The sequence below is a fragment of the Anomalospiza imberbis genome, chromosome 3 (genome assembly GCF_031753505.1).
Source record: "Anomalospiza imberbis isolate Cuckoo-Finch-1a 21T00152 chromosome 3, ASM3175350v1, whole genome shotgun sequence".
NCBI lineage: Eukaryota > Metazoa > Chordata > Aves > Passeriformes > Viduidae > Anomalospiza > Anomalospiza imberbis.
In genome coordinates this window covers 35786250-35804633 of record NC_089683.1, presented here as the reverse complement: position 1 = coordinate 35804633, position 18384 = coordinate 35786250, and the positions used below count along the sequence as shown (strand labels likewise).

The window sequence follows — 18384 nt, the reverse complement described above, 5'->3', positions numbered from 1 at the left end:
TCAGAAGTTTAAGAGGAAATCTCTCAGGATCAGTCTCCATGTTTGGGTAATGCTGCTACTTGTCCCAGGTTTAAATACAAGAAGAGAAAGATGACGACCATGCACTCTGCAATGTTTTCTGAGGAGGGAGCATTGAGAAACAGCGGTCAGTACTTCCAAGGCAGGGAACTCTTTTGGATAACTGACCACACAGCTTTAGCAATTCAGGCCATTCCTAACGCATCCACAGACCCCACTTGCCCAGTTTGCTGAGAAGAGACAGCCTGAAATGGGTCAAGACACAGTTTTTGAACACAGCGGTGGAAGGATAATGTGGGATAAGTATTGTTAAGAAAATACTATTATCACACTGTACACCTCCCACAAAACCTTCCCAGCAGCAGCCTGAGGACTGTAAAATCTGGTTTGAAGCACAAACACACAGTTCAATAGTGAGCACAGAGATGAGAGGGATGGAGGAAGGCTGAGTACAGCTCAAAGCCAGAAACAGATGAGATGGGACAGATGCAGCCAGGGTTGTGGTAGGTATGTGGGGTACGGTAGCTAAAGGTCAGGACAAGGGCACTAAAGCATTTCCATATTCATTCCTATATTCAGAATGTACTTTGGGGACTGTCCAGCTACTCTTGGATCTGTGTATTGCAGGGCTTAATAAGGGCCTCTAAGGAACACTCAAATTGCTCTGCCCTCTTTCTGGGAGGCTGAAGGGTTTGATGGTCTAATACTGCACAGAACTTCACTTTCAAGCACTTGTTTTGTATGTTTAGGCTGCAGCAAACTGTGTAAGAGCCTTGCTACCATACTAGGAGATAGCGAAGGAATTGGTTGAATAAACAGATAGAACATAAGTGTTTTATGAGAACATTAAATTCAATTTCATAAAATGATACATCAGTGTATCAGTACCACACGATGCCTTCTTTTGTGGTAGAAAACCCAAGCAACATGAGCATTTGCCACAGTATTAGCTGAAGTCACTTTGTTTTGGCAGGTAGGTGCAAATAACACTTTGAAATCTTTTATGCATTGACCCAACATGCATGTAAAAGGAAGAATGCCTTGAACTGAAAATAGCAGAATATCTTCTCCCACTGTAACTAATGCAGTGAAATAATAGTGGGGAAAAAAATAGTAGTAGTGAGAAAGATAAAAAATTGAGGCTGATGGACAGCCTCATTGCTTTCTATACCTTCCTGAGGCTGGGAATTGGAGAGGGAGGTGCTAATCTCTTCTCCCTGGTGTCCAGGGGTTCGACACATGGGACTGGTTCAAAGCTGTTCCAGGAGAGGTTCTTTACAAAGAAGTTGTCAAACACTGGAATAGGCTTCCTACAGTGGTGGTCAATATCCCAAGCCTGTCAGTGTTTAGGAAGCGTTTAGACAATGCCCTGAAAAACAAATTTTTAGTCTGCCCATAAGTGCTCAGAGAATTGGAGTAAATGATTGATGTGGGTCCCTTTCAATTGAAAATACTCCATTCTATTCTATTCTATTCTATTCTATTCTATTCTATTCTATTCTATTCTATTCTATTAACCCCTCTATACTTCAGACTGACTAAGCTGTCAGAGCACTGCTTCTCGTTTAAAAATAATTCAGTGTGCTTACTCACTTGATTCCACCTCTGATTTCAGCTGGCACACAGCTGTGGCCCATTGTGTTCTGGGATCCTTGTCATAATGTCAAAGCAAGAGCAACACATGGGACACGATGGACAGGAAAAGATAAAGGTCATGCAGCTCTTGTCACCTGCAGCCATCATCCTTGCTGCTGCTGTCCGTTCCTTCAGAATCCACTAACTTGGAGAAATGGTACAGACCAAATGTGTAAGGTGAAAGGGACATGTCAGCTCACTCAAGAATCTTCTGAAGCAGATCCAAGAGCAGCCAGAATGCTGAGGCTTTAAAGGCTTCCAGCTGTGATAGAGGCGACACCCACAACTTGATGGAGGAGGAAGTATAAGCACCTTCACCATCAGCCAGGTAACCATTCTGCACGTAGGTGCAGGGTTTATGAATTACAAATTATGAAACATTCTGAATTAAGAAACCAATAATGAACTTACATGTTTAGTAAGTGTTTGTTTTGATGTGTTTGTTTTCTTTCCTAACAAACTCATACAAGTTTAATTAAGGGAGTATATTGTCCTATAAAATTTAGAAATCTAAATGGACTATGACAATAGGCCATGCTAAGCCAAAGATGCAATGTGAAGTGCAACTTTTTCTATTAAGGCTGATTAATATCATTAAGTTCTGTGGAAGTATTACAGGGAGAACACAGTGTTAGTGTAACAGCTTCATATCATGCCTGAAATTGAATGCCTCTGCTTGAATCATATGCCACTAATGTTTTAAAGTTTACCTCCACAGAATTCACCATGACAAATGGGGAAGGTATTGTTAGAGACAAGAGAAAGACAAATGGGCTGAATACCTAAGCTCCAAGAAAATATTTTGCCAACAGCAAAACCTCTTACTAGATAGAGCAGCCTTTGGAAAATTGTGCTCCTTTAATGCTCCTGTAATGTTTGTCTGGAGCTTCCAATGAAGCTATATCTATCAATATCTATCTTTTGAAATATCAATATCTATCTTTTGAAAGCAAATTTTCATGTCATGCTTCTTTTTTTGGTGCTGTTATAGGCAACTGCTTCAATTCCTTCATCTTCAGTTTTGGAAGAAAGCAAAGCAAAGTTGAACAGAAAGGAGCACAGAGAAACAAGGTTAGAGTAGAAAAACAGGAAATAAGAGGGACCAGAACTTAAAATGAATAGAGAGAATATAATGGTAGGGAAAATAACAGATGAATGTTAAGATATACAGACTAGTTGGATAAACAACTTGGATAAAATGTCAATTTAAAAGTGCATTGAACTTGGAAGATTTGCCTCAAACTGTCCCAATAACAGCTGTTTTTTTGCTTCTTCAGAAATTCCTGTTCCATGAGAGAGCAAAGGTATCCTTTCTCCTGTATGTTAGATTGGATTTTGGGGCTTCCTTTCCTACACTTGCATAGGGGAAGACACTGCCCAGGCTTGCGGTAGCCATGGTTGGAAAAGCGGCATACTTTGGATATGTGCAGAAGTTGCATGTTGATTTTTGTCTTAATATTCTTAACTGAATGGAAAGCTATTAAAACCTAGAAGATGAGTTTTTAACTGAAATTGTACGACTACATTGAAACACAGCTTGCTACTCATAGCATCCTTGCTGAACTCAAAAGTCTGTTCACGTTTAATAAAGAAAGGCAATCTTGATGAAAAATCAGTGAATGCCATAATCACATTTTTGGATGTATGCAGCATTAAAGTAAAAATACCTGAATCCTGCACATAATGAACATGTAATCCCCCAGTACATCCTGCTGGGAAAGCTAAGTCTTGAAAACTAAAAGGATAACTCCATAGGAAGATCCATCTGGAGGAAGAACGTTGTGGCTAGCAGAAATGCGATTCATCCGAGAGACGTAATAACACTCTCCCAGAAGGGATTCTTGCAACTTGAAACAGTTGATGATTCAGGCAAACTTCCCTCATCAGGAGTGGGAAAATTCTCCCAGCACCTGGAGAGCCTCCTCTGCTCACTCAGGCTGCCTGGCCATTCAGCTCTAACTTGCTGTGTCACCTCTCCCCAGTGGAAGCAGAGCCAATGGCTCATCCATGCTCCCCTCTCAACAAGGTATTTGTTTCAAGTATGCAAATCTCTTCAATACCACTGACACAAACTCCCAGAACCAAAGCAATGTTTGCAGAAATATCTCTCTAAGCTGGAGTGCCACATTCCTCTGAATAGATCAGGAACAAACAGTAAAATCCCTCTTCAGTTTTACTCATGTACTGCTGTTTTCTCTCTTGGGAAAAAAGTGTATCCATGGTCCTACCAAAAATATTTGCATGCTACCTACTTTTTACCCTCATGGCAACTTTAAACGTGTGTGACATTCTAGATTGAAGAAATTTTGACTACAAACAAAGCAAAACAAAATCTCAGTCAGTTTGCATCTATTGCAGCATTTATATCTTTCCTCAGTCTTAGCATTATAAAATCATGCTAGTTTATCTCCTGTATCCAACTGTCTCCAAAATGGATGTAATTGGAAGAGAACTGTTCTGATAGGCAACCTTTTTTGTATGTTCATGCTTGAACTGGGGCAGGTGGAGTCAAGGGGCAGTGGAGCCAGGGGACCTTCTCACAAGAAAGCCCAGATGAGGGCTAGAGCAGAACTGCTGGAGCTGCTGGAGCAGCTGGAACACTCTGCAGCAGCTCTGTTCAGGTGAAGCCCCAAGTAATGAGCTTCAATACCTGGAATGAGAGCACAGACCATGCCTGACCACAGCCCTCATTATTAGCATCAATTGCAGCTCTAAAGAGGAAGAGTCATCAGTCATTTTAGTTTGGGGAATCACTTCAAATATTTATTTTCAGTTGAAAATTGTTTTTGTTTAATTCTTTAGTGCAGAACTGCACCTGAAAATCAGAACTTCTAAAGAGAAGGAAGACTAATTACCCGTGGCACACTGTAATGTGTTGTAAAAATATAATATCCATGGAGAAATCAAATTAATGAAAGATTAATGTTGTTACAGGCAGCTCAATTATATATCTACTTGCTTTTATTGAAGGTCTACAAATATCTGAAATAAAAGTCTGATGAATTATGAAGCATTAATTCTTTTAAAGAGATGAGACTATAACCTGTTTGGGGAGTCTATGTTCTTATTTTCAGATATTTCCTCTTTACAAATTTTAATGGTCAGGGTGACTGTGAAGGACAGTTTCCCCCCCTTATTTTTACCAGTGAGATATAGGCAGTTTAATAAGATGAAAACCAGGTGGGGAAAATAATAAAAATTGTGATAAAAGAATACAAAAAGCAGATAATGGACAATGCAATTGCTCCCCACCTGCTGACTTATGCCCAGTCAGTCCCCAGGCAGTGGACTAGTACTCCTCAGCCAGCTCCCACTAATTTTATGGATCATCATGGTATTATATGGCATGGAATAGCCCTTTGGCCAGTTTGGGTCAGCTGTCCTGGCTGTGTCCCTTCTCAGCTTTTTGATTCCACTTCCTCAGCCTCATCTCTAGGATTATGAGAAGCTGAAAATATCCTTGATTTAGAGTCAGCACTGCTCAGCAACAACTAAAACAGTGTGATATCAGCTTTATTCTCATCCACTACACCAGATACAAGCAAAATATTTAATTTGATTCCAACCAAAACAAGAACACTGAGGTTTGCAGGTTTTAACATTCTTAGACTACTTGATGTGCTACTGAAGGAGATAGAACTGAAAGAGCTACACCTTGCATCCAAAGGGATCTTGTAGGAACAGGATGTGAAAGTAGAGGAGAGAGGATGGACAAGGAGAAAATTTAGGGTAATCAAAGTACATGAGTAAGAGTCATGTGTAGAGTGTATTTCAGCATGAAAAACATCCATAAGTACCTGTTGCCCACATTCCAGCTACCTGTTTCTCACTTCATTTGCACAACAGGAAGTAAAAAAGCACATTTTCTAATTGCCTGGAATGTGCTCACAAATTATTTGTAGACAAAACAAGGCATGGTGTTTATATTCAGGTCCAGATTTCCTTTAGAGGCTTACAGTGCCAGCTCCTGATGTATTTTCATGTCCACACCGGGCCATAAGCAGAGATCATTATCAACATGCAGCAAGCCCCAAGATATAAGGAATGGGATTCATAAAATTTTTATACAATACATTTTTTTAAACCTCTGGGCAAAATTCTGTGTATTGTAAACAGACAAAGCTAGTGAAGTGCACCTCCTCCTGTGGCAGGGACCCTCAGTCAGCTTGCAGAGGCATGGCACAGCAGCAGGGGATGATGTTTTGCTGCTTAGCCAAGGACACAGAAATAACCTTTGCTGCATTAGAAATCTCACTCCATTTTAAACATCTTTGTGGGCGGGATTAAAGGATTCAGCTGAGAAGCTCACAATGCAGTAAACAGCATGAAAATCCTTTGAATTCAGAGAAGGAATTCCTGAGTCAATGTGCCGTGAATTGAACTGGGTGCTACCAGGAGGGCAGGTTTTCAAGGAAAGAAGGGACTGCAGAACCTGTTATCCTCATTTGTTCTAGTCTTGCTGTCTTGCTTGTTGAAATTGAGGCAGGTTTAGATGTTATTTTAGTAGCTATCATCAGTGTCTTTTGAACCACTTGTAAGGTTTGGAATCAGGTGGGTTTTTTTGTTTGTGGGGTTTGTGTCCTTTTTTTCCTCCTGTTGTTTATTTGTTTGTTTGGGGTTTGCTTTTGTTTTTTAAAATTCTTGTTTTCTCTCATAACAGAGTTTTGGAAAAATACTGTGTTTAAGAAAGATAAAATTTGCCATGAAATCCCAGGACTTGGGCCCTATTACACTGGGGAAGCCAGCAAAACAGCAGCTGGATTTTATTCCTCTCCAAGAGCAGTTGTTGTCCAGCATGATTGATACAAACATATCGGGGACCCGTATTGCTTTATCCAAGCACCAGACAGAAAGGGTGCAAGAGGGAAGAAAATCAAACCCACAGAAGCTCTGGAGGCCCATGCTCACTACCCCAAAACAGGTCTAATTTGTATCAAATGCAGCCAGCTCTTAGCCTTGGGTTTTCTTTAGTGTCATAAGTACTGGGGCTTTTTGTTTGTATTGTGCCACCCAGTAAGCTCCTCTATTTGCCCTTTTGGGGCAAATAAGCAGGAAGGCAATCTGGAGCTATTACACTCCTTTTGCAAATATATGAATGAAATTTCAGCTGAATTACCTTCTCACGACCCAGTAGCAAGTGTGTTCAGAACCAGGTGGGGCATATCCCATCACAAAATGTTGCAGGGAGGTCACGGAGGATGGATGAAGGGTCAGGCCCAAGCCTGATCATTCTGCTATATTCTCCAAGATGTCATATGAATTAATCAGTCCTTTTCTTGCAAGTCACTAATGCAATCACAGAAAATGATGAACTGCATTTATTTAGAACATTTTCAGAATAGATAGTGATGCTTATCACCTGCACTATTGACTTGTTGATGTTTATTGAAATATATTTGAATTCAGATCAATCATCTGAGTGAAACTTTACTTTTCAAAAAACCAATTTTTTTTCCCTATAAACTTATAAATTCAATTGTTTGGTGTAAAATTTGTCTTCCCTGAATACATAATGAAAATACATGGTCTCTCCTTCTATTTCTGTGGAAATGAAGGCATTAGTAAATTTGTTACTCGCTGGAAATTGACTGGAAAAATTTGATGGCATGTTCTAAAAGAGATTAGATAACAGATTAGTTAATGAATGCCTTGCAATTTTATATGCAGAGTGAAATATAAACTTGGTGCTCTTTAGTCAGGAAAGAACATGAGTTTATCAGAAGTAATGGCTGTTAAACATTCCTTATACATTATATAATCTGGGACTGAATGTATCTATTTGTCTGTCTGTCAAGTTATCTTCAGAGGACAAAATGAATGTAGCAGAGGACGCCCACACTTACACTGCACACAAATGTCTGGGATCCCACTCAAATAGGGAAGGAATTCCACTGTATGGGATAGCTCCTGCCAGCTAATCCATACAGTTACAAACAGATAAGGAACTGATGCAGCCTCACACCTTTCAGGGCGCAGGCAGCACATCCAGTTGCAGCTCCTCACAGTTTTTGGTACCTGTTTGACTTCCAGCAAAAGAGGCTGAAGAGGACTTCAGCATGGACTTTTTTGACTCTGGCTTAAGCAGGTCCTCCCAGGGGATTTCTAAAGCTTCAGATCTTCCTCAAGGAGCAGAGGTGCTGAAGCTCAGCTGCTGGGTAGTTTCTCCAGCCTCATAAAACTGAGGACCCTTAGGGATTCCTCAGGTGACCAGAAACGACTTTGTCACTTTTGGGGAGCTCCAGAAGCTGCTGAGCATGGACCCATGCCCTGTATTTTCCTCTGCCATCAGGGATACCAAGCTTTGAGTGCTGGCAGAGAACCCATGGAAAGGAAAACCTGTTAAGCTTTCAGGAGTGACACCTGTGTGGTAAGGAGCAACCAAGTAGCAGGCTCTGGACACCAGGCCTCTTATTTCTCTTGAGACAAAACCACAAGCTACTAAGGGGACGTGCAGAAACTTTCTTTTACTTTGGCTGCAGTGGAATAAACCTGGCTTTGCTATGTACTGCAGAGAACATGTTAGAGAGGAAGCTGGCTTTAGAGGAGTTGATCAAAATTATGAGGTAGAAAATTGGCATGCTTATTAATCATTTAAAATTGTAAACATTTGCTTCCCTTGATGCAGCATTTCCCTGCTGCCTATAAAATCCCTCTCTGAGTAATTGTTATTCTGGATATATCTCTCCCCTACTGTGAACTGTCCTGAGTACTTTATTTGATATGTCTTTTATGCTCCTTTCTACCAGATAGCTTTCCTTCTGGTTTCTCAGGGGACCATGGCATGTGTTTAACTTTGTGAAGTGGATGGAAATGGCAGGCACCAAAGAGGAAATACCCCATGAGCTGACCCAAGCAAGAGGAAGGGTGTATCTGTTCCAAATAGCCATTGCAGGAATCAAACATGATTTGCTTTTGTTTGAAGGAAGCAAATCAAGCTAGATATGAGTATCTGTTCCCAAAAAGGTGGCGGCTCTGACATCCTCTGTGGTTTCAGAGACAATGGAATGACCAGCCCTTGCCCACCCAATAGAAGCTGCTGGACGTCCTGTCAGTTTGCATTTGTCCTTGATTTAGCTGTTAGTGACCATGCACATTCTTTAGTAACTTTATCATTTCCTTCCTGGAAGCAATGAAACAGCAGGAAGAGCAGCCCCAGGGCCATCCAAGTGCTTCTCCTGGCTCTGGTGGGAAGAACAGCTCATGCCAGTGTGGTAAGCCATGTGTTACAAACATATCACTATGATCTCTTGCAACTAGAAGAGCTCTGTGACCTGATATTAGTGCTCCCAAAAGAGACAAACCCCTAGCTCTATAAAATAAAATTTGTATCCCCTTGGTTTACCCAAAGCCAGAAGATTTGAGCATTTCTGCTGTTCAAAATTTGTAAAACTTTCTCTTGGTGTTATTTTCTGCTAAGACAGAAAATATTACTGCAGTGCAAGGTATTATTTTTCTCTCCATGGTTCTTGCCAGAAAGCATAAAACTGTCAATAAAGAGCCCACACAGATTCATTAGCTTGTTCTTTTCATTTTAATACCATTTTTGGCCTCCCTCTAACAAATCTGTCTTAACTTTACAATTTGAAATAATTGCTGTGTACACAAATTCAGGTAAATGTTCTTGCAGACTTTAACTCCTGTAGGAATGACAGCATATGAAAGGACAAATCTGTTAGCATATTGTTAAGAAATGTGTTTGGGAAAGTAAATAGAAAACCTGACTAAAGCAATATTCTCAAGTTTATTTATTACTATTCTCTAAAAAGAGAAAAAAAAACAAAAACAAGGTCTCCCTGGAAATTCAACTGACACCATTTCACCAAGAGGTGTTAAAGAGTGGGTCTGCCTTCAACTGAAGAACTGGAAGCTGAGGAAAAATTGGCAACTGTTTTTTTACAGGTTTTTCACATGAAACCATTATTTATTTTGTTCTCTGTCCAAAATACTAATGAGCTCCACACCTTTGCTATTACCCAGGGAAAGGAAAGTGAAGACACTTTACAGAGTCTAGAGGCTAAAATCCACAATTTCTTGTGCAGAAAAATTTGGAACATAATCTGATATCCATCAGCAACAGAGTTGGTGTTGCCTGACAAACAGTAATGGAAATGTCGAGAAGAAAACCTCTTTAGCTGAGATTTTCTTGAAGTACCAACAGAAAGGTAAAATTACATGTGAAGAGCCTAAAGTTTTTTCTTAATCAAAAAAAAAAAAAACCCAAAAAAACAAAAAAAGACCCCATGTTTTGTATTTGGGAATAAGGGACAAAATATGTCCTGACAGTAGAACTATTTTTGCCAGTGAGCTTCTATTTAGTGCATGTACTAGCCCTATGTGCTGTTCAGCTTGCACATAGACAAGTCCTAGGAAGAATTATTCAAGAAAGTTCTGCTGTTTAAAACTTAGAAGAACAAGGAATATCAAAAGATGTGGTATAGAATTGTGAGTAAAATTCACTTACCACAGTTACAGCTTTGCTATCCCATTCATTTAGAAAACAACTCATCTGTGGCTATTTCAAAAGAAATGTCTGATAACTGAATTCCACTTTTTGTACTTCCAAAATATTAGGACTCCATCTTTATTTAATAAAAAATTAGTATCTTTGTATATATTTTCCTGTTTTCTTCTCAGAGGAGAACTGCATTACCATTCCTATATCTAAGAGATGCAGAGACATGAAGACAGAAGTAATAACCTGGTAATAACTTACACAACTCTTAGATTCATACACATCTAAATATTGGAACAAAAAGTGCTACTTCTACAGGTGGTGGTTTATGTGGGAATTATGTAAAAGTCAGTATTTAGCAGATAATTAGTCAGAGTTACGCTGTTTTTTGTATAACTAGCATGTTTTGTTCAGTTTTTTTTCTCTGTGTCTGTAAAATAATGCAGTGCCAGAAGTCATAGGTCTTTACTTTCTGTTAAAGTCAGAGGGTCTGAATAGACAAAGTGCTCTCACCATCACTCAAAGCAACCTTTGTGTCTGATTAAATGTATGATTCTAGTTACTAACTGTTCAGATCCTAGGTTTCCCATCTAACCAGTAGAGAAAGGTAAATGCTTCCAAGGAACTAATTAGAGCAAGTAGGTAAACAGTGTGGTGGTTACTCAATGTCAACAGCTCAGTTAATGAAGAAAAATTGCTTTTGTAGAAATAAGTTTCTGGACTGATTTATAAACTCGACATTAAGTGCTGCCACTTGGTAGTTGCTTGTGATGTTAAGTATTTGTACCTTGGCATATGCTGGAGGTAAGGTAAGAGAGTCAAAGCAAGTTGATAAATAGAAAAGCACTCAAGGGGAGGAAACCTTGCCTGAAACTATTTAAAAGCACAGTATTACAACTGTGACCTTATTCTGTTCATGATGAATCCAAGATTGATTTATACCCACAAATCAGTAGCTGTGGGTATTTCAGAGAGGAAAAATTTGCAGTACTGCTTTAAACTGAAGCTACTGAATAACTTAATTCGGGAGTGTTTGGTAGCTTTCTCCTGGTTCATTAATTAAGGGAAAGAACTTCTGTCAAATGGGTCTAGGTAAAATCAGAAATGTAATCCCCTATGAGATGCACTGGGATGTGTAGGGGTAAAAGCTCAACAAAACAGAGGCAGCGCATCTGATGGAGCACAGCCTGGTTAAAAACATTTGGGGAGAATGTAACCTTTTGGATAATAGAGCAGTTAAATTTCTGGGTTACAGGTAAAGTTTGACATCAGTCGAGAATGGGAGCTTATAAAGACAACCAAAGATAACAGAGGAAGAGCAAAGGAAATAACAATACTGGGGGACATTGCTGATACACCAGAGGGCTGTGTTGCCATCCAGAGGGACCTCAGTAGGCTGGAGAAATGGACTGACAGGAGCCTCATGAAACTCAGCAAAGGGAAATGCAAAGTCCTGTACCTTGTGGAGGATAATCCCATGAAGCAGTACAGTCAGAGGGCTGTCTGACCAGAAATCAGCTCTGCAGAAAAGAACCTGGGGGTTCTAGGGTTCACCAAGCTGACTATGAGCCAGAAATGTCCCTCACACTGCAAATGACCATCAGTATCCTGGGCTGCAGCAGGTAGAACATTACCAGCAGGTTGAAGGCGGTGATCCTTTCCTCTCAGCCCTGCTGAGGCACATCTGAAATACTGGGTGCAGGTCAGGGCTCCCCAGCACCTGGGACACAGGACATACCAGACTGAACATACCAGACTGAATCCAGGAAAAAGCAAAAACACTGCTGAGGGGACTGGAGGACCTTTCATGACTGTGGAGCTGGAATTGTTCAGCCTGAGAAGAGAAGGAATGAAGAGAGGTTTCTTGGTCGTGTTCACTCGCAGGACCAGAGATAGCAGAAGAAAATTTAAATCCACTAAATTTCATTTTAACATAAGGAAAAAAAATATTATCTGTTACCAAACACTGACACAGGTTGCACAGAGAGGTTTTGGAGTGTCCATCCCTGGAGTTATTGAGACCCTGACAGGACACAGTCCTCTAGCTGACCCTGTATTAGCATTGATGTTGGACTCTACAGTATTCAGAGACATCCCTCACAACCTCAACTATTCTGTGCTGCCTTTGTCCTCCTATGTGATGAGGAGAATTTAGGAAAATGACAGGCTGTCTTTTGAATGCAGAGCATTTTGTCTCGTTTAAAGTGACAGATGTGCTGGACACTATGTGCCAGTCTGTGTGAGATACCAACTTCCATGAACCAGGTTTAAAAACAATATTGCAGATTACGAATGTACTAGATGATCTAATAGAAGAAATTACTGCTACCCACAAATGTGGTCTAGCTCAGCTCTGCGCAGTCACTATTCGAAATTAATTGACAGCTCTGCAGCAGGAGTTTTTTATTTGGGGATAAAGCTTTCTAATTGTTCCCTACCTATTATTGTTTTTGTATGGCAGCTAATGTCTTTATAAAATGGCAAGTAGATGAGAGATGTTGTTCTTTATTAGTAACAAAATGTATTACAAGAGATGTACATCTGCAAAGAGCTGTGCTGGGAACCGGGTGTTCCTCAGCTGTAAAGTAAGAATTCCTCAAACTACTTTGGGGCATTGCAGAAATTACAACCGTTCTCCTGGGTATAATTTACATAAATTATAAAATCAAAATGGGAGGCTGAAATAAAAAGGGTAACTCGTATGAGGAAGAGAGATAGACAGTACTCTTTTGGTTATGAGAGTAACTTTATTTCTCAAACCAACGTGTGACTTGGTATTTCCTGAAATTGTTTGCAAACCATCAGCAAGATAGGTAGCTAAGGGAGCAAACCATTGCATTCAGGATCGTAAGATAACCAGCACTATTACAGCAGAAGTATTTTTTTCTTTTTGCACCTCCAACCCTTTGCACTACTTCCAGGAATTGCAGGCACTGGAAAATAATTTCAGCATCGGGGGAAGCTATGTGTGTTTAACCTTGAAAAGAGAAAGCTTAGTTGCTGTCATCAACTACCATCACTGAGGTTTTGAAGAAAACAGAAGCAGGTTTTTCTCAGAATGGACAACAGGAAGGCAGGAGGCAATGGTCTCACGTTGAAGTAAAGGAAGTTGCAAACAAATGTAAGAAAAATATGTCCCCTGTGAAGGCAGTGAAACGCAAGTTTGGGCTGCCCAGAAAGCTGTGGGATCTCCATCCTCAGAAATTCAAAACTCAGGCAAAGGTTCCAAACAGTCTGATGAAACTTTAAAATGAGCTCTGCTTCGAGTAGACAGTTGGCCTAAATGATCCCCAAATGTCCCTTCCAACCTGAACTGTAGGTTCTGCTATGTGATTTCAACTCAAATATTTATTAGAGACCCCAATCCAATATATTTCTTAAAATAAATCTACTAGAGACATTAGAGGAATATCATTTATTTCCTTGCTCAATCTAGTCATGGAAGAGATAAATAAGAATTATTGACTTGAGAAAAAAAGAAGAGAATAGCTGTAGTTGGAGCTCTGTTCTCTGGGATATATATTTCAATGTTCTTTCTTTGCCCTTTTTCAAATCCAAGCTCCTGGTATTTAGACACTGTTATTTAAAACAAAAATTTAGTGGGTTTTTTATTCAGTTGCCTTATATCAAGACAAGACTATCAAGCCAAGAAATATTATTTACACAAAATACATGTCAAGAGAAAATGGTGTACTCTAAGTTCCTCACTTAGGTATTTTTATCCCTTTCTGAAAAATGCTATTGAAACTATAAGATAAACATGTCAGATAATGATAAAATATATAAATGGAAACAAGGCAGTGGATCTGAAATTTTAATGGGGAAAGAATCCTTTATAATCCAGAGGCTCCTGGATAGATCAAGGCTGGAGAAATCACCTGGGAAACAGTGTTTCAAAAAACACATCCCAGGTGAGGAGGTAGTAACTTGCTCACTTGAAATCAGAGAGAAAAAATGGCTTTTACAGACAAAACAGTCCTTTTTCTGAGAAGATGGACGATTGAAAGTACCTCTGCTGTGGCTTAGGAAAAAAAATGAATGCAAAAAATTACAGAACATATTAGAAGATGACATCAATATTATTAACTGTAGTCCAGAGTCAGTCTGGTAAATGAGAGAAATACACTGAGAGGAAAAACACAATAAGCTCCCAAAAGTCATGAACTTCACTTGACTCTGGTGAATATTTCTGTCAGCCTCTTAAGGCCTGTGGTAACTCTTGTGGAACCAAATGGAAAATTAAGCAGCGAGTATTTGTTCCTTGCATTATTCAAAAACTAATAGTAATCTCCTCTGGTGTTTTATTATTGCCATAGATTAGGTTGCCTGTAGTACTAATTGAGCAGAGTCCTGCTGACTACGGAGAAAATCAAAACAGCATAACTGAATATCTGATTAATAAAAAATAATAAATCTCCTTTAATGTGAAAGCTTTGCCTAACTTTTAAAATTGAAACTAAAAACTTGAGTTTCATGGCTTGGAGTCGTTCATATCAAGAGTTGTTACTGCTTACAGATCCACCATGGGCAAACTGGAACAACATGAGGGAGGACTCATCTGGGGCAATTATTTTTTCTGTCAGTGATTTAAGCCCTGTGTGCAGAAGGAGACATTCTTTCCAGTCCTTCTCCAAAGTATCCCAGTTTTCAAGGGAGTATGTGTCAATCATATTCCTTAAAAAATGGGTGAAATTCTCAACCCCAGACCTGTGGTCCCTCCAGCACCCAGCCACAGACCTGTCCTATTCATTGGCTTGTCTGGCTCGAAGCTTGCTGACAGATTGCACACAGGGAAGAGGCACACTCATAGCAGATAGCTGTGGACAAAGTTTGATAAGGAAATGGGAGAGACTACAGTGCTCAAGCACAAAGCCTGTCCAGGTGAGCATACCAACCAGCACCTAATAGCACATAGTTTTCCTTTGGTTATTCCCATAACCCTATTCTCACACTCGTCCCTTCCATGTTCACCTTGATGCATCCTTTTGGTTCTTCCCCATAATCTTATGTAGTAAGTTTAAAACAGTCACACATCTCCCCTCAACTCATAATAAGATCACTCCCACAAGACACTTTATAATCTTGTTTGCTTTCTTCTTACCTTTACAAAGTTAAGTCTAAACATCTGACTCTTCAAGGTTGTACTTGAGTGGTTCATTAAGTGGCCCATCAATCAGCCTTTTCAGGTTTCTGTATATTTGTGTGTTTGGTTTATTTATTTTCCATTTTCCATTTATTTTCCATTATTGTCCATGTCTTTCATGCTGAATAGCCATTAACCAGTTATCCTTACAAGTAAACACTAACACAACAGAGTTTTTATGAAAAAAACGAGCTACAGACTGCCTAGTAGCTAGTAGACTGCCAGTTTTCTCTCCACTAACCCAGAAGTGTGGTTTGGGAGATGATATTTTTGAAGAAGCTCACCTCCGGCATCTCCTTCTGGCTCAAACCCCAGATAAGGGTGCTGAACACAGAAGGAGTCAGGATCTTTGTGTTCAAATATGGCTGCATACCAAATTTTCTGGATTTTCTGAATACAGTTGTTGCAGGCCCCAGCTCCTCCAGTATCAACCTGGCTTGCCACAGGTACTCTGAGTGTGACTAGTCTCATGCAATTCATGAGGTTGGACCTCGTGATAACTCATCACTAAGCTTCCTCCATAGTGAATAAAGACAGAGGTGCAAACCCAGAAGATGAGTCATTCCTCCTTTCCTATCCACCCACCTCAGGATGAAACAAAGCCCATTCTGGAGATATTTTCCTCTCTATTGACTACAGAGGAGTCAAGGCAATCAACCTTGTCTAATCAGCTCACTTGCCAATAGCATGGTTGGGTGTGGTAACTTTCACCTCTCTGTGGGGAGGTGGCACTTATCTCCATGATCCAGTACTTCTTTTGTGACTGTAATCAAACCTTCCACCCATCTCTGCCTAATGGCCTCTCTGCAGCCCCTTTTTTCTCAAAGGACTGCCACACTCACTGTACTAGGCACAGTGAGGGACACCAGCAAGAAAACCTACACACTTTCTCCTCCTTTCAAGATGTCACACAGCTGGTCAGCAACAGGTAAGGCAATCAACTATTCAATGTGCTCAAAGCTACAGGAAAATTTCTGATTTCTACACAAATACTGCTGTTATCGCTGGTATTATTATGCAAATAGTTGGTCTATTAGCAATATATTTTCATCCTGGAAAATGCACACATTCAAATGTCTTTAAAAGCACCAAGTGAAAGAGCAAGACTAACGAAATGGAGAAAACAATATTCTGTAACATGTGGTGCACTTGCATCCCAGCAAATGGCACGTTACTCCTGGGAACCTCCCACGCTCTGGTGTGTCAGTACTTCAAGCTCCCTCTCCAGTGGGTGGAATTCCACCAAGCTCTTCCATGAGGGGTGAGCACAAGCCAAAATATCCTGAAAGGAGCTATGATTGGGAAGTTGCTCCCACTAGCCATGAAGTTGAATATTGTTGGACATTCAGGGAGAAAGCTCTGCTTAAATTGTTTGTTCTCTTCTCACAGAAAATGAAAAAAAAACCCGATTCATTTTGTTGTTTCCCTCACAAAATTTTGTGCACTTGACTATTGCTTAAAGCATTGAAGAACATTGCTACACTAAATACTGTATTTAGTTATGAGTTGAGACATCACAAGCACACACTTGTAAGAAAATGGAAATAAGTGCAAAAGGTCAGCATTAAACCCTGTCATGGATGGAAGGGCAGAGATCACCTGTACTGGAGAAGCTGATAGAAAATATCTATAAGGGAGATTTGGGGAGGATGTAGAAATGGAGGTGGAGGAAATAGTGGGAACTCCCTTTGTTAAGGAAATGCTGAAACGGGATGAAGATTTATTGGGTTGAAAAAGACAGGAATCAGCTGGGTAAGAAAAGCAGTACCAAAAGGAGAGCGGGGCAAGAAGGAAAGGGGTGGGACTACAGCACAGAAGACAAGTGTATCTCTTCAAATAGATAAAGTCTGGGAGGAGTGATAAATGTGGAGACCGAAAGCCTGAACCACATTAAGGAGGCACAGAGGGAGAAAGGGCATGAGGAGCTGGAAAGCCAGAGCGTCCACTGGCAATTCAGAGATGGTTGGAGTGGACAGGACTGCAACAGTTATGTGTTTACACAGAGCAAGTGCTGCCACATTATGAAAGCCCAGTGGTTAATCATCATTGATTCTTATTTTTGCTTTCTTTTCCAATGCTAGAATAAAAAAAAAAACTTTTATCACCTCTCCCAAAAAAAGACAAAAATATAGAGCCTTCTGAACAGGTTCCATGAAGTTGACATAAATTTGTTGTTGCTGAGATAAGAACATTTTCTTTTTCTTCCAAGATTTAATTGTTCATTTTAAAAATCTGTTTTATTTGTTTTCTTTTGTTCATGTGTTTTAGGCTTCAAGCATTCTCTGCTTGCAATTCACAAGATCAATTTTGTTGTAGTTTCCTCCTGCTAGACTGAGTAAAGCCTAACTTCAGTAGAAGGCAGGGTTTGAGAAAACCCTGTAGTTTTGTAACTCTCAAGTAAAGCTTGAGAGCTTTGATGTTTTCTATACCACTTAAACTTTTGTGGATACTATTTCTAAATGCTTATGCTTTTTCCCCCAGTATTGTTAAAAGGGAAAGAATCTTCCATTTATAGAAGTGGAAGCAAATGAGATTTTGGAGATCACTGTAACATCATTTTTTGCATGAGCCCTCCTCATGGCTAAAGCTGGGACTCTGAGAGATCTCTTAGTACCAGCTTTTGAAAAAGATGTTAAAGCTGTTCACCGTGCTGAGCATTGTTTTATATTGTACAAAATCCACTGGAAAACTGGATATTCAGCTCCAATTTTTGTCAGAGCCGCAGACACTAACACAAACCAATCATGCTTGCACCCTCCTTCCAAAAGGTGCACATGCCTTATCATGCTAAAGGAGCCTTGGTTGAGGATTTTGGGAATTCAGCCCATCTGCTGTCAAACGCTACCCCATCTTACATCAAGTGCACCACTTCTGGCAGGGCAGCTTATGTGCCTGAGCTTAAAACTAGCTCTACAAATGTTTCAGTGAGTTAAATTTGACAGCACAAATGTCCATACACAATGAGCACTCTAGAAACAGAGGTTCAGATAATGGGAATTCAATTCATCCAGATCTCTCTCTTTGGAGAAAACACCTGTGCTCCTTAAGACTTCTGCCAAAATGTAGGGTAAGAATACCAAATTTCATGGGTGCTACAGTTGCTTGGCTAACATTCCTCTGAACTCCAGGGTAAAGG

At 40.0% G+C, this 18384-nt stretch overlaps 1 long non-coding RNA gene across 1 annotated transcript in view; it reads left to right on the top strand.

Moving 5' to 3' along the window:
• Nucleotides 1-11372, top strand: part of LOC137470529 (uncharacterized) — a 250412-nt gene extending 239040 nt beyond the window's left edge. The window contains exon 4 of the long non-coding RNA XR_010997109.1: nucleotides 11361-11372. This is a non-coding gene — a long non-coding RNA (uncharacterized lncRNA). The remainder of the gene's footprint in view (nucleotides 1-11360) is intronic.
• The last annotated feature ends 7012 nt before the right edge of the window (nucleotides 11373-18384 follow it).